The following is a 22,374-nucleotide window of genomic DNA, read 5'->3' as shown; positions in this document are numbered from 1 at the left end:
CAGCAGCACCCGGCGGGGCGGGGCCTGGGTCCTCTTCCATTGCCTGTGCCCCGCCCCGTAGGCACACCTGGGAGGCCCAGGGCACCTGCCAGTTAGAGGTCGTGGGCAACATGGGTCTGAACAGGGCTCAGTGCCCAGAGCAATTTAGATACTTGGCAGAAACCCATTTTCTAATTATATGTTAACAAATTACTTCTGTATTTTAATTTTTAATCAAACACACCACTTGTAGCTGGCCTCAAAAAATACAAATATGTAATTATCACTTTGAAACTTTTTAAAAATCTGGTACAAGGAGTTTATTATTTTTAACCTTTCTTCAAGAGAAAAAAATATGCTATTACTTTTTGCCTATTCTTTTCAATAAGCTTCATTACAACTGTTTAATTTTTTAAGAAGTATCCTGTGTGGTCATTTGAGTCTAGCCTTTGTCTCTTACTACATAGTGACTGTAGATTAATACTTGACTTCTTTTATCTTCAATTTCCTTGACTGTTAAGAGACTGGAATTTAGCTCATAGGATTAGTGATTAAGCAGAAAATGCAACTAAAGCCCTTTCCGTAATAACTGCCACATAGTAAGCAATAAATGCTATTTATAATTACATTAATTTATTATCTGTGACAACTATAGACATATTGACATCTTTTCTATATTTAACTTTCCCAACCAGAATTCTAATAGATTGCTTATTCTGTTATATATTAAAAACCGCCAAGCCCTTATGACCTAAATTAAATGAATATTCTGGCACTTAAATACCTTGACCTCTATTATAAGTGAAATTAATTCTGTTTCTAAATTATTCTAGTCAGGTATCATTTTTATAAAGGAATGAAATTAAGTTTGGTGGATTCATCTTTAACCAATCGGGAGCCTTGCTGGATTATTTTCTCTGGTAATAATGTCTATCGTTTTTTTTCTTTTTTGCTTTCCAGATGCATATTCGTGCCATCTGCAAATATATTTCATTTATATCTTCATTCTTATGTTTGTAATCCCTATTTCCTTTCCTGCTTGAATGGTAATTACCAATAATACTAATATGTGAATTGCAAGTATTATACATATATTAAGCAGAAGAGCTAAAAGGGGGGGCATTCGTTGTCATTTTTTTTAAGGGAATGACTCCAATAGATTTGTATTAAATATATAAACACAGTACTTGAAATAGACATTGATGGTCAGTTAAGAAATTCGCAATGAAATTAATTATTGACTTAGTTATTAGACTTAAAATTTAGAACAGATATTAGATTTTGTCAAGTGTGTTCTTGGCATTTACTGAGAAGCTTAGAAGATTTTAGATTTTTTTCCCCTTGTTAATATGATGAGTCACGTTGGTTATTTTCTTTCTGCTGCATCAGTTTAAAATCCTAGGATAAATCACTGGCAGTTCTTATAATATTTAGATGCTTGTATATCATTCTGTAATTGCAATTGGCCTAATAAACCTCCTGTGCTACTTCTTTTTTAAGATTTTGGAATCCAAAGAGCTTTTGCTTCACAGAATTGTTTGGGCTATATTTTAATTTTAAATATTTCTGGACAGTTATTGTTATCTATGTATTATTCTTTGACATTTTTACAAAGTTTTACAATGAATCTATAACAATGGAATGCACATTATGTAATGACTTTTTCTATTTTTCTCTCTGATTTTATTAATGTGGTTCTTTTATGAAATGCTCACTTGAATATATTCTTTTTTGTAAACAGTTATCCATGTTACTTTGCTTTCTCGTTGAATGAGCGTAGTTGAGAATACTTGTCATAATTGAGATGATTTTTTTAAAATAGAATTTATTAAATATTTTTTGAATTGAGCCAGTGGTTGATCACTGATGTTAGGTTTTTCTGTTGACTAACGAGTTACCAATGCACAGGACTGGTTTGAAAAACCAGACTCACATGAATCAGAAATCTGACCTAGTAACAAGCTTCACCAAATGAGAACAAGGATACAGGCAATCAAAAAGTTCAGATGCAACAGAGAGAGGTTCTTCCTGTCTCGAATATGTTCCTCTGATCTGGAATAGAGAGGTCTTTGCGTGAGGTTGACAGGAGCACTGCCTACCGCGAGAGTGTTTTGGTTATGGAACAGCTGTATTTTATATCCTGGGTGGCATTGTCCAAGGAGCCACCCCCTTACATCTTGGATTCTATTTGCTTGTAATCTTTAGCCTGAGGCTTCCAGTTTAAGGCATTTCAGAAATAAGTACTCTCCTTCCTAACGAATATTTCTAGTCTATTTGCCTGGAGGTCCATATGACAAGGTGGTCACCTGCCTTTTTCTCTGGGGGTCTCTCCACCTCCTGAAGGAAGTGAATAACTTAGTTGCTTTAACCCCTTCTTCTCAGTTAATTACTGTTTTGGGGGCTCAATTTTTTTAAAATAATTTTTATTGTTATGTTAATCACCATACATTACATCATTAGTTTTTGATGTAGTGTTCCACGATTCATTGTTTGTGCAAAACACCCAGTGCTCCACGCAGAATGTGCCCTCTTTAATACCCATCACCAGGCTAACCCATCCCCCCACCCCCCTCCCCTCTAGAACCCTCAGTTTGTTTTTCAGAGTCCATCGTCTCTCATGGTTCGTGTCCCCCTCCGACTTACTCCCCTTCATTCTTCCCCTCCTGCTATCTTCTTCTTCTTTTTTTTCTTAACATATATTGCATTATTTGTTTCAGAAGTACAGATCCGTGATTCATCAGTCTTGTACAATTCACAGCACTCACCATAGCACATACCCTCCCCTATGTCTATCACCCAGCCACCCCATCCCTCCCATCCCCCACCACTCCAGCAACCCTCAGTTTGTTTCCTGAGATTAAGAATTCCTCCTATCAGTGAGGTCATATGATACATGTCTTTCTCTGATTGACTTATTTCACTCAGCATAACACCCTCCAGTTCCATCCATGTCGTTGCAAATGGCAAGATCTCATTCCTTTTGATGGCTGCATAAGATTCCATTGTGTATATATACCACTTCTTCTTTATCCATTCATCTGTTGATGGACATCTTGGCTCTTTCCACAGTTTGGCTATTGTGGACATTGCTGCTATAAACATCAGGGTGCATGTACCCCTTCGGATCCCTACATTTGTATCTTTGGGGTAAATACCCAGTAGTGCAATTGCTGGATCATATGGTAGCTCTATTTTCAACTGTTTGAGGAACCTCCATACTGTTTTCCAGAGTGGTTGCACTAGCTTGCATTCCCACCAACAGTGTAGGAGGGTTCCCCTTTCTCTGCATCCCCGCCAACATCTGTCGTTTCCTGACTTGTTAATTTTAGCCATTCTGATGGGTGTGAGGTGGTATCTCATTGAGGTTTTGATTTGGATTTCCCTGATGCCGAGCGATGTTGAGCACTTTTTCATGTGCCTGTTGGCCATTTGGATGTCTTCTTTGGAACAATGTCTGTTCATGTCTTCTGCCCATTTCTTGATTGGATTATTTGTTCTTTGGGTGTTGAGTTTGATAAGTTCTTTATACATTTTGGATACTAGGCCTTTATCTGGTATGTCATTTGCAAATATTTTCTCCCATTCTGTCGGTTGTCTTTTGGTTTTGTGGACTGTTTCTTTTGCTGTGCAAAAGCTTTTTATCTTGATGAAATCCCAATAGTTCATTTTTGCCCTGGCTTCCCTTGCATTTGGCGATGTTTCTAGGAAGAAGTTGCTATGGCTGAGGTGGAAGAGGTTGCTGCCTGTGTTCTCCTTTAGGATTTGGATGGACTCCTGTCTCATGTTTAGGCCTTTCAACCATTTGGAGTCTATTTTTGTGTGTGGTGTAAGGAAATGGTCCAGTTTCATTCTTCTGCATGTGGCTGTCCAATTTTCCCAACACCATTTGTTGAAGAGACTGTCTTTTTTCCATTGGACATTCTTTGCTGCTTTGTCAAAGATGAGTTGACCATAGATTTGAGGGTCCATTTCTGGGCTCTCTCTTCTGTTCCATTGATCTATGTGTCTGTTTTTGTGCCAGTACCATACTGTCTTGATGATGACAGCTTTGTAATAGAGCTGGAAGTCCGGAATTGTGATGCCGCTAGCTTTGTTTTTCTTTTTCAACATTCCTCTGGTTATTCGGGGTCTCTTCTTGTTCCATACAAATTTTAGGATTATTTGTTCCATTTATTTGAAAAAGGTGGATGGTATTTTGATGGGGATTGCATTGAATGTGTAGATTGCTCTAGGTAGCACTTACATCTTCACAATGTTTGTTCTTCCAATCCATGAGCATGGAACGTTTTTCCATTTCTTTGTGTCTCCCTCAATTTCTTTCATGAGTATTTTATAGTTTTCTGAGTACAGATCCTTTGCTTCTTTGGTTAAATTTATTCCTAGGTATCTTATGGTTTTGAGTGCACTTGTAAATGGGATCGACTCCTTGATTGGTCTCTCTTCTGTCTTGTTGTTGGTGTATAGGAATGCCACTGATTTCTGTGCATTGATTTTATAGCCTGCTACTTGACTGAATTCCTGTATGAGTTCTGGCAGTTTTGAGGTGGAGTCTTTTGGGTTTTCCACATACAGTATCATATCATCTGCAAAGAGTGAGAGTTTGACTTCCTCTTTGCCGATTTGGATGCCTTTGATTTCTTTTTGTTGTCTGATTGCTGTGGCTAGGACTTCTAATCCTATTTTGAATAGCAGTGGTGAGAGTGGACATCCCTGCCGTGTTCCTGACCCTAGGGGAAAAGCTGTCAGCTTTTCCCCATTGAGAATGATATTCGCTGTAGGTTTTTCATAGATGGCTTTTATGATATTGAGGTATGTACCCTCTATCCCTACACTGAAGAGTTTTGATCAAGAAAGGATGCTGTACTTTGTCAAATGCTTTTTCTGCATCTATTGAGAGGATCATATGATTCTTGTTCTTTCTTTTGTTAATGTATTGTATCACGTTGATTGATTTGCAGATGTTGAACCCACCTTGCAGCCCAGGGACAAATCCCACTTGGTGGTGGTGAATAATCCTTTTAATGTACTGTTGGATTCTACTGGCTAGTATTTTGTTGAGAATTTTTGCATCCATGTTCATCAAGGATATTGGTCTGTAATTCTCCTTTCTGATGGGGTCTTTCTCTGGTTTTGGGATCAAGGTAATGGTGGCCTTATAAAATGAGTTTGGAAGTTTTCCTTCCATTTCTATTTTTTGGAACAGTTTCAGGAGAATAGGTATTAATTCTTCTTTAAATGTCTGATAGAATTCCCCTGGGAAGCCGTCTGGCCCTGGGCTTTTGTTTGCTGGGAGATTTTTGATGAGTGCTTCAATTTCCTTAGTGGTTATAGGTCTGTTCAGGTTTTCTACTTCTTCCTGGTTCAATTTTGGTAGTTGATACATCTCTAGGAATGCACCCATTTCTTTCAGGTTATCTAAGTTGCTGACTCATAATATGTTCTTATAATTGTTTGTATTTCTTTGGTGTTGGTTGTGATCGCTCCTCTTTCATTCATGATTTTGTGGATTTGGGTCATTTCTCTTTTCTTTTTGCTAAGTCTGGCCAGGGGTTTATGAATCTTCTAAATTCTTTCAAGGAATCAGCTCCTAGTTTCGTTGATCTCTTCTACTGTGGGTTTCTATTTCATTGATTTCTGCTCTGATCTTTATGATTTCTCTTCTCCTGCTGGGTTTAGGCTTTTGCTGTTCTTTCTCCAGCTCCTTTAGGTGTAGGGTTAGGTTGTGTATTTGAGACCTTTCTTTTTCTTGAGAAAGGCTTGTATTGCTATATAATCTCCTCTCAGGACTGCCTTTGCTGTATCCCAAAGATTTTGGACAGTTGTGTTTTCATTTTCATTAGTTTCCATGAATTTTTTTAATTCTTCTTTAATTTCCTGGTTGACCCATTCATTCTTTAGTAGATGCTCTTTAGCCTCCATGTATTTGAGTTCTTTCCGACTTTCCTCTTGTGATTGAGTTCTAGTTTCAAAGCATTGTGGTCTGAAAATATGCAGGGAATAATCCCAATCTTTTGGTACCAGTTGAGACCTGATTTGTGACCTAGGATGTGATCAATTCTGGAGAATGTTCCATGGGCACTAGAGAAGAATGTGTATTCTGTTGCTTTGGGATGGAATGTTCTGAATATGTCTGTAAAGTCCATTTGGTCCAGTGTTTCATTTAAAGTCTTTATTTCCTTGTTGATCTTTTGCTTAGATGATCTGTCCATTTCAGTCAGGGGGGTGTTAATGTCCCCCACTATTATTGTATTGTTGTCAATGTGTTTCTTTGCTTTTGTTATTAATTGCCTTATACAATTGGCTGCTCCCATGTTAGGAGCATAGATATTTACAATTGTTAGATCTTCTTGTTGGATAGACCCTTTAAGTAGGATATAGTGTCCTTCCTCATCTCTTATTACAGTCTTTGTTTTAAAATCTAATTTGTCTGATATAAGGATTGCCACCCCAGCTTTCTTTTGGTGTCCATTAGCATGGTAAATGGTTTTCCACCCCCTCACTTTCAATCTGGGGGTGTCTTTGGGTCTAAAATGTGTCTCTTGCAGACAGTATATGGATGGGTCTTGTGTTTTAATCCAATCTGATAGCCTGTGTCTTTTGATTGGGGCATTGAGCCCATTTACATTCAGGGTAACTATTGAAAGGTATGAATTTAGTGCCATTGTATTGCCTGTAAGGTGACTGTTACTGTATATTGTCTGTGTTCCTTTCTGATCTATGCTGCTTTTAGGCTCTCTTTTTGCTTAGAGGACCTCTTTCAATATTTCTTGTAGGGCTGGTTTTGTGTTTGCAAATTCCTTTAGTTTTTGTTTGTCCTGGAAGCTTTTTATCTCTCCTTCAATTTTCAATGACAGCCTAGCTGGATATAGTATTCTTGGCTGCATATTTTCTTGTTTAGTGCTCTGAAGATATAATGCCAGTCCTTTCTGGCCTGCCAGGTCTCTGTGGATAGGTCTGTTGCCAATCCAATGTTTCTACCATTATTGGTTACATATCTCTTCTCCCGAGCTGCTTTCAGGATTTTCTCTTTGTCTCTGAGACTCATAAGTTTTAGTATTAGATGTCGGGGTGTTGACCTATTTTTATTGATTTTGAGAGGGTTCTCTGTGCCTCCTGGATTTTGATGCCTGTTTCCTTCCCCATATTAGGGAAGTTCTCTGCTATTATTTGCTCCAATATACCTTCTGCCGCTCTCTCTCTTTCTTCTTCTTCTGGGAATCCCAATTATTTTAGTGTTGTTTCATCTTATCGTATCGCTTACCTCTTGAATTCTGCCCTCGTGATCCTGTAGTTGTTTATCTCTCTTTTTCTTAGCCTCTTTATTTTCCATCATTTGGTCTTCTATATCACTGATTCTTTCTTCTGCCTCATTTATCCTAGCAGTTAGTGCCCCCATTTTTTATTGCACCTCATTAATAGCCTTTTTGATTTTGACTTGGTTAGATTTTAGTTCTTTTATTTCTCCAGAAAGTGTTTCTCTAATAACTTCCACACTTTTTTCAAGCCCAGCTAGTATCTTTAAAGTCATGATTCTGAACTCTAGGTCCGACATCGTACTAATGTCAGTATTGAGTAGGTCCCTGGCAGACGGTAGTACCTCTCGTTCTTTTTGCTGAGGTGATTTTTTTCGTCTTGTCATTTTGTCCAGAGGAGAACAGATGAATGAGAGAACAGAATGTTAACAGGTTAACAACGTCTCCAGCAAATATACTCTATACAAATCAGAAAAGACCTGAAACCAGGGGACAAGAAAGGGAAAGAAAGAAAAAAAAAAAGGAAAAAGAAAAAGATAAAAACAAACAAAAACAGAACAAAACAAAAAAACAGAATATGATCAATATGATCAGGCTAGTGCATAGATCAGTGCCACACAGTAGCTTTTGGGCATATTTTGGTCTGTTAGAAAAAGTGCCTGCTAAAATTTTAAAGGAAGAAAGACTTGTATATGTACAAAATAAGGGTTGATACAATGAAGGGATGGCAGATGACTGTAAAGATGAAAATTATTAAAGATTTTATAAAAGGAATTGATAAGATAAGAAGTTGTTTTTAAAAAGAAAGAAGAAGATTTAAAAAGAAAAAGAAAAAAGAAAAAAAAGAAAAAAAAAGGGAGAGAATGTGATCAGGCAGGAGAATAGAACAAAGCCATACACTAGTGATTTAGGGTATATTTTGATCTTTTAGGAGAAATTGTATCTCAAAATTTTAAAGAGAGAACAACTTATATATATATGCCAAAAATAAGGGTAACTACTATGAAGGGATAAAAATATGACTCTAAAAATGAAAAATAAAAAATGTTTTTTTTAAAAAAGGATTGATAAAATGTTTGAAAAAGGGAAAAAGAAAAATAAAAAAAACAGTTAAAAATTAACTTTGAAAAACTAATGAATTATGGTAAAAAAAAGCCATGAATTCTATGTGCAGTATTCCCCTAGCGCTGGAGTTCTCCCATTCTCCTTGATCGGTAAACTTGGTCTTGGCTGGCTGTTCCTGCTGATCTTCTGGCGGAGGGGCCTGTTGCCGTGGTTCCCAAATGTCTTTGCCGGAGGCTGAATTGCCCCGCCCTTGTGAGTCCTGGCTAAGCAAGGTGCTCCGGTTTGCTCTCAGGAGCTTTTGTTCCCTGCAAGCTCTCGGTACAGCTTTGGAGGACCAGGGTGAAAATGGTGGCCTCCCAATCTCCGCCCGGAGGAGCTGAGAACTCGGGGCCCCGCTCCTTGGTGCGCCCCCAGAGAAAATCAGTCACTCTTGTCTCCCTGGTCTCCGGCCGCACTCCGTGCTCACCTAGCCTGTGACCGAGTGTTTCTATCTCTGGCACCTGACCCAGTGTGGAGTCTCCAAACCCAGCAGATCCCTGCGGTGCGCCCCCGCGCCGCTCCTCCCTTGAGAGGAAGGGGAGTCTTCCTGGCTCTGCCGTTGTTGGGTCCCTGCTGGAGGAGCAGTAGCCCAACTGAGCCGCGGATCACAGTTTATGGCCACCCCGAGCTGAGAGCCTGCGCCTCGGCTCCGTCTCTGCAGCCGCCTTCCCCACTCCGATACCTGGGAGCTCTGCCACACTCAGGCACCCCCGGCCTTTCTGTGACCCCGAGGGTCCTGAGACCACACTGTCCCGTGAGGGTTCCACCCCCCGCTTAGCACTGGAGCGACGTCCGTCAGCGAAGCCGACTTCTAAAAGTTCCAATTTTGTGCTCTGCGGCTCTATCACTTGCCAGAAGCGGCGATGGAGGCCCCCTTCCCCGCCGTCTATCCTCCCGAATATCTCCTCGGATTCACTTCTCCACACGTCCTACCTTCCAGAAAGTGGTCGCTTTTCTGTTCAGAGTGTTGTTACTCTTCTTATCTTCCATCTCCTGTTGAGTTCGTAGGTGTTCAGAGTGGTTTGATCCCTATGCAGCTGAATTCCTGAGACCAGACCAAATCCAGGTCTCCTACTCCTCTGCCGTCTTGCTCCGCCCCGCCCCCCCCCGTGCTCAAATTTTATTGCTCTTTGTCTCCCTTTCCCCAAGCGTGCTTATTTTTGCTCTTAGTTGCATCATTTCTATTTCCAACTTTATTTGGTTTAATTTGTTTCTTTCCCAAGTCTTAGAATGGTATCAGTTAACATATACATTCAGAAAGGTATATTTTCTTTTAAATATTATTTTGGTAATATCTTATGCATTTTGATGTGTTTTCTTTATATTTTTATCGTTCAAATATTTTGATATTTTATCTCTCTCTTAAGATTTTGAAGAAGTAGTTTTAACTTATTATTAGATAACTATGTTTTTGTTTGGTTTTGTTATGAATATTGCAAATGTAGTGCAAATTTCTGTCTTTTGGCCTCTTCCAAGTAAATACTTGGACTTCAGAATAGCATGTATTTGCAAACACTTACCAAGCCCCTAAAATGTGCCAAGTACTGCTAAAATGGAATAAGCATATTCCATATTTGGAAGCTATTTCCTTTCATGTTTTAAGGATTTTACTATTGTGTCCTCTTTCTCTGGTGTCATCATTTTTTTTTTCCTTTTTACTAGATTATTTTCTTTACTCTACCCGAGTGTCTCCCATCTTGAGTGGGGCAGAAAGACTCTGGGGACTCAGTGTGTGTCCTAATCCCCCAAACCTGTGTATCTTTTATCTTACATGGCAAACAGGATTTTGCAGATGTGATTAAGCCTTAAAATGGGGAAATTATCCTGAATTATCCTGGTGGGCCCAATGGACACACGAGGGTCCTTCTAAGAAGAAAACAGTAGGGTCAGACCTCGAGAAGGGGATTTGATGACAGAGCCAATGATGTGGAGCCATGAACCAAGGAATGCAGGCCAACTCTAGAAACTGGGAAAGACAAGGAGATAGATTCTTCAATGGATTCTCTAGAAAGAATACATCTTTGCCAACCCATTTTAGACTTCTGAGCTCTAGAACTGCAGGATAATAAATGTACGTTTTTTTTAAGGCACTAAGTTTATGGTGATTTGTTACAGCAGCAATCCCTGTGCAATCAAGTTTCAATATATTTGCCACGTAGGCACCCCATATAAGAATAAATGTGCCTTTTGTTGTCTTTCTGTCATTTACTGTTTCATTAGAATTCTTGTGCAGATACAATGATAATAAACTGTTCCATGGTTGTGAAGGAGTAATGCAAGAGCTATGCCCTAACTAGTATTTTTGGGTTTAGGTGGACCTGTTATAAGCCACAGCTTGTTCAAGTTATTTTTTAAATTTAATTAAGGTTAATTTTGTTTTACAGGAAAATTTAGTTTCCTTACTTACAGTTAATTTTTTACTTCACTCACTTGCATTATTCATTATCTATTCATAAATTAAAATTTAATGATGCCATTCTTTGCTTTTGCTTTTCATTTATGTGATATCTCAATGGACATTAAACTTTTCAAACACGATATTTTGTTTCACACTGATTTGGAAGATTTCAAGGTATCAATATTTGAGTATATATCCCTATCTCCAAAATTTCCATTTCCATTAAATATCATAATTGTTTAGTTTGCTTTGGTTTCAGTACATCTATTTCATGCATTCTATTCTTGGTTTCCTTCATGATTCTGCCATTAATCTCTCAAGAAATCCTGAAGAGAAAGAATCGAGTTTGTTCCTACTAGTGAATCCCATCAAGTTTTACAATGACCTATATTAAATTAACTACCACATTCAGTAACAAAGCAATACACTTTCACTCCCTTTTTTGAAAAGTAGGAGTTCCTAGTCTTGATCTACATTACTCTTTCCAATCCTTGTAAATTTTAATATGGTAATGATAATGCTAAAGCTAATGTTTATTGAGTACTTATCATGTGCCAGTGACTATTTTAAGTACTTTCTTCCTTAATTCATTTCACCCTCGCTATAACCATATGAGCAAGTATTATTCTTGTCCCTAGTTACAGATAGAAAAATTGAGCTGCCGAGAGTTTAAATTGCCCATGGGCATAAAATTTGCATGTGGCAAAGTTGGATTTTGAACCCTGAAATTCTGGACTCAAAGTCTACGCGTGTAACTGCCATAGTAAAACACTTATCTGAAACTTAATAACATATTATTCTGGTTTATTATATAGATTATGTATTTTTCAAGTGTTAAAGGAGCATTTATTAATGTGAAATCTTAACTAGCCTCCCCCCGCCAAAATCAATACATTTTAAAAGTAGAAAGTATACAGAGATTGTTATAATCAATTTGGAATATAATTTGTAGTATCTTTCCAAGTTGAAGATGTGCATCACCGAAATACCGTATAAAATTCTTCTTCATGTGCATAAGGAAAGCTACACAACACTGTTTATCCTTGGAAAAATTGAAGAGAACTTAACCGTCCATCTACAGAAGAATAGATGCTGGATCATACATGCAATATAAAGTTCTGTAGCAGTTCAAATGAATAACCTCTGGTTATTTGGAACCATGAATGGATCTAAAAAGTATAAAATTAAAAAAAGTAAGAATAAATAAATAAAAAAATTTAGCTAAAAAGAAGCAAGGATAAAAAGGATACAGTATGATACCATTTATATAAACTTAAAAGGAAATAATATATTTTGTTAGCAGACACAGAATATACCCCATGAAATTTTTCTAAATGAAAATGATAAATATTAAATGCACTTATAATGCTTACATTATGGAAGGTAAGGGCCATACAGGCCATATTCCTTGGTTACCTAAAGTAAAACTCACTAACAATTTTAATAAAAATTCCTCAATCACTTAAACACTTAAAACATCCCCACAAATTACCATAGGACAAAGAGCAAATAAAAATTCAACAGTTAACAAAGAAAAAATATATATAAGTCATATTACAGCTTATGTGATTTGGCCAGATATACCCAGGAGTAAACACTTCCACATGTTTTGAAGATTAAAAAAAAAAAAAAAAAGAAATGAATCAAGTTTTCAATTAAAAAAGATAGAAATAAAAGAAAAACAATGAAATTTAAGGAATCCAAGTGGAAGGAGGTTATATATATATTAACGTAGAACATTAAAAATAAGACAGACTTAGGGGCACCTGGGTGGCTCAGTTGGTTGAGCATCAGACTCTTGATTTCGGCTAAGGTCACAATCTCAGTGTCTTGGGAGCAAGTCTCATGATGGGCTCCACATGGAGTCTGCCTGAGATCCTCTCCTTCTTCCTTTGCCCCTCCTCCCACTAACTCTCTCTCTCTAATAAATAAATCTTTAAAAAAAATAAGATAGAATTAGAAAAGGAGTTATAATTAACTTGATAAATACATACAAGAACTAGTTTTTAAAAATAAGCCAAGCCAATGGAAAATCTAAAAAGGAACATACAAACTCAGTTTGTAATGAGAGAGAATTTAACAATAAATGAAGAGTAGACAGAAATCATAAGGGATTTTATGCCTATTAAAGCATACAACCTAAACATTTCAATGACATGAATAACTTTCTGAAGAAAAAGTATTAATATTTACTCAAGATGTAGAACACCTTTCCAATGTAATCGTTAGGAAAGAAATTTTAAAACAGCCAATTATTTAAAAATATAGGCTCCAGGGGCGCCTGGGTGGCTCAGGCATTAAGCGTCTTGACTTCGGCTCAGGTCATGATCCCAGGGTCCTGGGATCGAGCCCCATATCTGGCTCCCTGCTCCGCGGGAAGCCTGCTTCTCCCTCTCCCACTCCCCTGCTTGTGTTCCTTCTCTCGCTGTGTCTCTCTGTGTCAGATAAATAAATTAAAAAAATAAAATAAAATAAAAATATAGGCTCCAGAGTCACAAAGTCTTTGAAATCATCCATTTAAATTTTCAAGGAATACTTCATTTCAATAAACACTCCAGAGCCCTGAAAACCCGTGTGTGCTGTGTGTTCTTCGTGTGTTCCTCAGATTCACTTTCCTTCTCCAGCCTGCCCTCTGCACCACACTACTGCATCAGAAGACTTCCTGGCTGTCTGCTTTTGGATGGGGTCCAGCCACAAGGGAAACCCAGCAGGAGGCAGGAGGCAGGAAAGAAAGGAAGGCTGCAGGATTTATTCCCTTGGGTCCCCTCCTGAGGAGCTTACTGCTTGAGACCCCCCCAAATGAAGATCACAGGTTTTCTCAAAGTGATCATTTTCAAGTTATTCTCTCATTCCAGGTTCTGGTGACTATTCCTTTCTAAGATCCAGATGTGTTAGCAGCCCTAAAATACTGCGGTAGAGCTCCTGTCTCCCCCTACTTCCTGCTAACCTGTCTGTAGTTTGTAACTTTATTAATCTGTTTTGGAATTATCTTTTTTTTTTTTTTTTAAGAGAGAGAGAGAGCGTGTGCACGAGTGGGGGGCCAGGGCAGAGAGAGAAAGAGAGAATCTTGAGAGGGTCCATGCCCAGTGCAGAGTCCCATCCGGGGCTCAATCCCAGGACTCAGAGATCATAACCTCAGTTGAAATCAAAAGTTGGTAGCTTGACTGAATGGAACACTCAGGTGCCCCCAGAATTATTATTATTATTTTAAAGATTTGATTTATTTGTCAGAGAGAGGGAGAGCACAAGCAGGGGGGGAGAATCAGCAGAGAGAGAAGCAGGCTCCCTGCTGAACAAGGAACCCAGTGTAGGTGGGACTTGATCCCAGTACCCTGGGATCATGACCTGAGCACAAGGCAGACGCTTAACCTACTGAGCCACCCAGGTGTCCTATGGAATAATCTTAATTTGACCAAATGATATTTATTTCTTGCTGGCACCCTAATACAATAAACAAATCATTTAATAAAGTACACATATGATACCAAAACCTGAAAAAGTGCACAAAAGAATTATCAACTAATCTCACTTTTCATTAGAAAGAGAATTCTAGATTAAATGTTAATAAATTCATATACTCTACCGTGGTGAAAAACTCACCATGAGTAACTAGTTTGATTTAAAAAATCACAAGGATGGTTTGATATTAATGCATTTATTTCATATCAATAGATTAAATAAGGAAAAATAATCTTGATACTGAAGAAGTATTTAATAAAATCTAATGTATTTATTATTAAAAATCAATCAATACTTTATCTTTTTAAATTATGTTCAGTTAGCCACTGTATAGTACATCATTAGTTTTTGATGTAGTGTTCAATGATTCATTAGTTATGTATAACACCCAGTGCACATCACAACACATGCCCTTCTTAATACCCATCACCCTATTACCCCCCTCCCCCGGCCCCCTCCCCCCATCCCCGTCCCTTCTGAGACCCTCAGTTTGTTTCTCGGGGTCCATAGTCTCTCATGGTTTAAAAATTAATAAAAAACTGTCTCAAACTAAAAGCTACATCATTCTTAATGATGAAACAAAAGATCTTTTCTTATTATTGAAGTATTTCTTGCCACTATATTATTTCATAGTATTACAGGAGACCAATGCAGTTAGACGTAACAATAAAAGCTAGAGTGTTTTGAAGGAATGAGACAAATTATGATTATTTGTAGATGATAGATTTTTTTTTGTATAGATACCCTAGAATTAAGTAATCTCGCTAAAGTTACTGGATTTAAGAAAATTATATGAAATTAATAATCATTAACAATGTAACAACCACTTAGATGAAACAACAGGGGAATTTCACAGCTGCAACAGAACAGATAATAAAATCAGGAATTAACTTGAGAAATGTAAAGAAATATAAAAAAAAGTAACATTTACCTGCTGTACATGTAAGGATTCTTCAATAGATGGAAGATATACATATTGTAATACTTGATGAGAAGACAGTATATCATGATGTTTAACACCAGGGGTGTGGATTCAAACTGGACCAAGCTTGGATTCTGGCTCATTCACTTATGAGCTGCTTAAAGTTCTTGAGCTCAGTTTCACTATTTATAAATCAGGGACAGTAATGATACTCCCCAGGGTTTTTGTGAGTATATAAAGTCACAAATTTTTGTGAAGCTCTCAGCACAGTGTCTAGAAAATTCGAAGGGCTCGAAAATGTCAGAATGCCTGATTTTCCTCACACTCAATGATAGGTTTAACAGACTCCCAATCAAATTTAAAAATAATTTTTCAAGGGGGAGCTTGACAAAAAATTCTGATGTTAACGTACAAGAAAAGAAGTAGGTAAGAACGGTCAAAAACTTTTTGACAAAGATGAGTTAGGCTGATGTCCTAAAGTGACATATTTAAAAATACGTGACAAGGATTTGAGGAAAGGAAAACAGAGAAGTGGGAACAGACACAAGTATATGGGAGGATTTAATATATCAATTAATGGGGTAAGTAAGCATATTCACCCAAATGGCATTGACACTTTGGGTGGTGAAAAAACAGGCTTAATAACAATTTCACACAAATTGACCAAATAAAATCCACATAGTTAAGATTTTAAAGATGTACCACCACGCTATCAAATCACAGGGGAAAAATGTGTGTAATTTGATTTAAATTCCTTATTGAAGTACCTTGCTGTACATTGATAAGTGTACTTTAACTTTCTTGATAGATTGTTCAGGTTCTCCAGGTGTTAAAATAACCTATCTTTATAAGAGCAAATTTACTTGCTTGGAGACTTCCTGCGATGGCTCCATTTTTTCATTTTAAACTTGGACACATTCTACTTCAAATTTGCTACAGTAGCTGCATGGTCACATGCAAAGTCATTCGTATTTGGTGCTTTCGAATAGTTGCCTCCTTTCCTCCAGGCAGATCGTAAGATCCAGCCTCGATTTACATTTAAAATCTTGACGTTAGGACTTAGAAAGTTTGTACTCATACAAAAGGTGAGTTTGGGTAGTCAGAGGGTTTCTCCCATCTCTATATCCCACAGACTTTAAAATTGGACTTTAGAACCGTTTTCCCTCCATTCTGGGAGTAATCCATTTAGTTAAAGATGGGACTTTTTTCCCCCATAAAGTGGCTGTCTCAGCAGTACTACACAAGAGGGTTTCTTTCCCTTCAAGAAAATGGTCTGCTATTTCTATCTTTCAAGCGGCAGGGGCTGACTGTTCTACTGCAGCATCACTAGGACCTCCTACAGAGCTTTGTTATGATGATACAGTCCATTTCTCATCCAGAGTGCTCCATTTCACTCTCATGATGGTTTTCTACTCCTGGCTCTGAGGTGACATTTCATAGTCTTTGCCTCTTTAATTCTTAAAATGGCAGAAACTTGGGACAGCCTGGAGAGTCACATCTGACACTTTCATTTCCACTGGAAAGGGACTAACGAAATGCTGGACTAAAAATAGAACTACAGTGCCTAGAACCTATGGGGCATGGTCGCACTGGTCAAAATGCTATGGTACCTTTTAATGGTAGGAAACTTGAAAAGTTGGAATGTCAGAAGAAATGAAGATGATGACATGCCTGGAGAACATAGGACACAAAGCATAGGTGAAGGAACTGGAGAGATACAGCCTAGAAAATGAAAGGCTTCACTTGTGATTATAAGGCAAGAATATTGTCAAATGCTATATTGAAGAGAACGCGGGACTTGAATTGAAATAAGGAGTTCTGTAGTGCGTTTGCCATTGACTCGCAAGCACAGTGGTCCTGGGGAAAACCCTTAATCTCTCAGGGCCTCAGTGTTCTTTATAAGTTGAAGGTGTTGGATGAGATCACCTCTGTATTTTTATGATACTATCATTTCACTCTCTTTCTTGTAACACTGGAGTTGATCTATGATTTTTTGGCATTATTTTTTACAAATGTAGACCTCGTTCTTTCAAAACAATGTTTACTGGGATTTCCATTATATACAAAAGATAAAAAACAGGGCCTGTCTGCTTGAATCAATGACAAAGAGCTACAGAGTTTCCTCTCCACGTGGCCCTAGCGCCTGCTTCTTCTTGAGTAGCAATGTAGACGCTTCCACAGAACCTCTTTATGGAGAAAACAGTCTAAAACCACATTGGGTTAAAAATGAACATTGACTTTGTAGGCTAAAGTGTCTGAAATTGCCAATTCTGGCCTCCACAATGGTCAATTATCAGTAACTTCAGGTGGTTCGTCCCCATATAGAGGCTGAGTGGGGTTAGAGCTTCCCCTTTTCTGATCTTTGTATAGTCCCCTAAATGAATTTAGGATTCAATGCCTCCATAACTGATTGTTGTAGAAAAATAGAATTCCCAAAACTTCATACCCCTCATTAAAACATCTTACTCCCACTTCAGGTGGGAACAATTCACCTTGCTATAGCAATGAGAAAAATGTATAGTGTAGTATTTGGTCTGCCCTAATGTTCATAATTATGATAGTTTTCTTTAATTGGCTTATAATAAATTAAGTGAGAAATTTTCATAATAGGAAATATTTTAAGCCCTTAAGGAAGGTTTTCATGGTATTCTGAATACAGAAGCAGAGCTTAATAATATTCACTAATACTACTATTATTATTTACTAACTGTATGCATATATGGGTTTTACTTTGCAGATAATTTAATCAATTTCATAGTAGGACATTTGCAACTAAGAAATATCCCAAGCATCTTCAAAAACACTGATACTTGTAGCAGTGATTGGTTTCTTTTAAATCTGTTTTAAAAGGATTGTGAAATGCAAACCCAACTCCAGAGGATGAAATAGCATCTTCTTTCATGAAGAGTACACAGATTAGAACAGTTAATGTTGACGTGACTTCAAACCAACCTTTTGTTGAAGAGAAAAATGTTGACAAAAGTTATAATATGCTTAAATGAAAATGAACTTCAAATAGAATCTTAATTATTAAAGTAACTGGACTGAAAAAGACTATGATAGCTGACACAGTAGTTAATTTTTCAGAAAGTGCCATGGAATAAATTTACATTCTCAAGTTAGGCGAGAAATAATAGCACAAAATATATGAAGCCCTCTTGGTTTTAACATATTACTTTCTGGGACTGTAGATAGACAAGCAGGAAGGTGACTTTAATACAGATGCACTTGAGGGTTTAATTCATTAACAATCCAAGAAGGAATAATAAATACTTCAAATAAGCTGTGCTTTTCATATCTGCTCACTAATGAAATTTTAATTAACTGTGGAACCAATTATAAGATTTTGTATAAAACGTTGCAAGATTAATTTTTTTAAAATGGAAATTAAAGCATTCAAGCAGTTTTCCTACTAGGCTTTCTTGACACTTTCCTTCTTTGTTTTTCTTCAATTTTTATCATAATAAATATGAAGAATATGTAAGTATTTAGGCTTGAAAAATCAAACCCACTTTTATTTATATGTTTCATATATGTAACAATTTAAAAAAATATGACATTATGTATCACTTCATTTAGATAAATCCTTAGGCAAAGAAGGACTCTCTTCTACCTAGTAGGCCCTAAATGAATTAATTGGTTCCTTCATATGGAGGTCCATGAAGCAGTCAGAAGCCTAGGAAGCAGACATCAGCCTAAAGTGTTTTTAAATAAAATTCCTTTTATTTTCCTATCAAAAATATTAAGTAGTAAGCAGATATTGCTTAGAGTGGTTTTTTAGCTGTACAGGCAGAAGGTTTACTTTCCTGGAGTTATTTCCAGTGACTGAACAGGGAAGATGCTCCCCCTGTTCTGCCCTCGTAGATAATGCGTCACCCCACTTCTATCACACACCCTGTTCAATCCTTGTCTAAGAGGCAAACTCAGGGGCTCCTGGGTGGCTCAGCTGGTTGAACATCTGACTCTTGATCTTGGCTTAGGTCTTGATCTCAGGGTCCAGAGTTCAAGCCCCGCTTTGGGCTCCATGCTGGGGGTGGAGCCTGCTTAAAAAAAAAAGGGGGCAAACTCAGTGGAGTATATTGGTCACTACTTACCAGAGGGTGAGGTGACCTTTTTTTTTTTCACCTTAAATGATTGGGAGTAATGACCGTCAATTATAACTTTTTCTCTTTTTCTTTTGTTTGTCACATAAAGAAGTGGACACCTTCTGTTCTTTCATAGAAATGTTATAAAGAAGCAAGTATGCAAAATCTTTTGTGACATAAAGTAAGACACAAAAACTTTGCCAGATATCTCATGCTTTTTTTCATTCTCTCATTACTAGCTTTCTATTTCTAGGGAGCTACAACTAGATGCACAGCCCTATGATGATAGTCCTACAACTAGATGCACAGCCTTATGATGATGGTCTTCCAACTTCCAACCAACTATGAGTACCTTTGGGAGTTTGCAAAGACAGTTAAGGGAATTATTTTCTAGATCCTCAATTTCCATACATATTTTTCTTAAAACATACTTGAAGAGAACCTTCTTGCATATTCAGGCCGATTCTCTTTTGCCACCTTTCTTTTCATTAAAGCTATACTGTGGGCGCCTGGGTGGCTCAGTCATTAAGTGTCTGCCTTCGGCTCAGGTCATGATCCCAGGGTCCTGGGATCGAGCCCCGCATCGGGCTCCCTGCTCAGCAGGAAGCCTGCTTCTCCCCTCCCACTCCCCCTGCTTGTGCTCTCTCTCTCCTTCAAATAAATAAATAAATAAATAAATAAATAAATAAATAAATAAATAAATAAAAGCTATACCCCCCACCGTATGAAACAAAGGCACAGCCTACACCCAAATCTTACTATGGTACATTTCCCCAGGATGTAAAAGGTTCTAGGGCTCTAAGCAAAAGGTTGGTTGAGTGTTGTCATGTTATGAATTTAGGTACATGGTAGAGTGGGTTATTGGGAGTAACTTTGCTTTTTTCTGTTGCCTTGAGAGGTATGGAAGAACGCATTATTCTTGAGAGTGTCTTGAGAACAACGTTTGCCATTTGAAGGTAACTGATTCTTTCCACTTATTTTCAGTAATCATCCTCAAGCCAGGCCATTAGCTGGAAATGAAGAGCCAAAGGATTAAAAATTGGACAGTTGATTTCAACATTATCAAATTTTTTAAGATACTGGGTTAAACCTGTAAATGTACATTTTACGTGATTTCTTTTAGACTGGTGTTAATTATTTACTAATGTAGTTAAACTTATTTTCTCAAATCATTTCATAAAATATTTATTCTGATTTCAATCAGTCTAATCTCTTTTGTCTATAAAATATTTAATATTTTCTACTTCCTATTAGCAAAAAATACAACCATGTTCTAATTTTTGGACTAAGTAATTTTTAGCAGTACATATCATTTCTTTCATGAAATACATAGGGAATTTTGATTCTGGGATTTATGGTATTTTATACATAGTTTTTATTTAATTATACACCAAATGTACACATTTACCAAAGGGATACTATACCTGATATCTTACTCCTCAGTTCATAAATAACTCATAAATTTACACATAACAGGCTTGTATATTGAGAAATAAAAATGGCATATTATCACGCTTTCAACTTATTAGACTATGGAAAAATTAAATTATATTAGATATGAAAAAATTTAATCTTAATGACTACATTTAGTAATCTGTTACAAGATCTGATTCCTAATTAAATTCACAGAATTTTTATATTTCTAAAAAATATGTAATAACACTTTTATTGGAAGTGAAAACTTGAAGTCAAGTTTTTTTTTCTGCCCTGGTTGATTGGTTTGACAACGGGGGTTTGTTTTGCTAATTAGGTTATAAGCTAGCCGTTTTCCACTAATTAAATGAGTTAACTCTGCAGCTCCCAGACTTTGATAAGATAAAACCATACTGTTGAAAAAGATTGTTGCACTAACAAAGATGTATTGAATTTAATATTTCATTTTTCCTCTCCCTGTGTGAGTACATTGGATTAATAAAATACCTTTAAGTGAAAGAGTTACAACATAAGGCTAGTCATTGGATGAGTCTTGGTAAAGCCTTTGTTCTCCTTCAAGAAACTGAGAGTGTCAATACCTATAATAAAGCCCTTGTAAATAAGTTGGTTCTAATCTTCGCTTTTAATACAACAGAAGGGCTACCTGACAAATTATGAATTGATACAGTATTAAAATATTTTTTGATAATAGATTACTGTGTGATTTTGCTTAAAATTCAGAAGAACTTAAAGAACAGAATCATATTGTTCATTGTTATAAAAAAACTTCTCATTCCTATTACTTATTTATCTGAAAATTTGCTCATTGCTTATATTTATGAAATAAAAATAAAAATAGATTTTATGCTGAGCCCTCTCTCTTTCTAACAATAATATTCATTCATAGATATGTAAACTAATTGGAAATAAATTAGCTTGATCCATATCATTATGAGGTGAATTTCCAATAAATTTTATTTTTATCTTTAATAATCATTCATTTGTAATATATTTATGTTTTTGAATAATTATTTATAGAAGAAATTAAAAAAACTTATAGACTCTATGGGCACAGGAAAAAATTACATACATATTTTTGTAGCAAAGATGTATTATACTTTCTAATGTAAAAGACTTTGAGTAAAAGCCTTTCTAGCATAAAACTATATTACATTAGTGTAAAATATGTTGGTGAAATGAAATTCGAAAGTTCAAGAAGATGAAGGAACTATATAAAATTGGCCAAGTGTTTGTTCATTTACCTTTTAGATAAATCTAGCATATTTAGATTCTACTGGATATTTTTAAAACTTGGTATGAATATTTTATTTCAAAATGTCAATATTTACAATATGTTTGAAATTACATGCAACTGTTTAAACTTTTTATGAAAAATCAGAAGTGTAACTTATGAATGTACAGGTCGATATATACTTTTGCAAAATTCTTTTGAGGATTTTAAAGATTTGTAAGCTGAAGACTTTGTTCGCTTGATGACATGCCCTCTTGATGACAACTTTTAAAGCCTTTTTGTCCATTGCGGGATCTATTCTCCCCTCACTAGTGGCCCAAATGCTTTACCTCCAAGAAAGACTGTGGAAAGGACTTCGGAATTCTCATATTAAGGATCAACTGTTTGGTTTAACATGCCAGGAGCATCAGTCTACCCTAGGGGATTACCATCTACCCTGGTCTCAACCACAAATCTACATTCCAGTGTCTCTTAGATAATACCAGGTCCTTTCCTACTTTGTTGCCTTT

Source organism: Eumetopias jubatus, unplaced genomic scaffold, assembly GCF_037043125.1.
Source record: "Eumetopias jubatus isolate StellerSeaLion01/CBP00866 unplaced genomic scaffold, mEumJub1_p1.0 scaffold_8, whole genome shotgun sequence".
In the NCBI taxonomy this organism is placed as follows: Eukaryota; Metazoa; Chordata; class Mammalia; order Carnivora; family Otariidae; genus Eumetopias; species Eumetopias jubatus.
Note: the sequence above shows the minus strand (reverse complement) of the source record.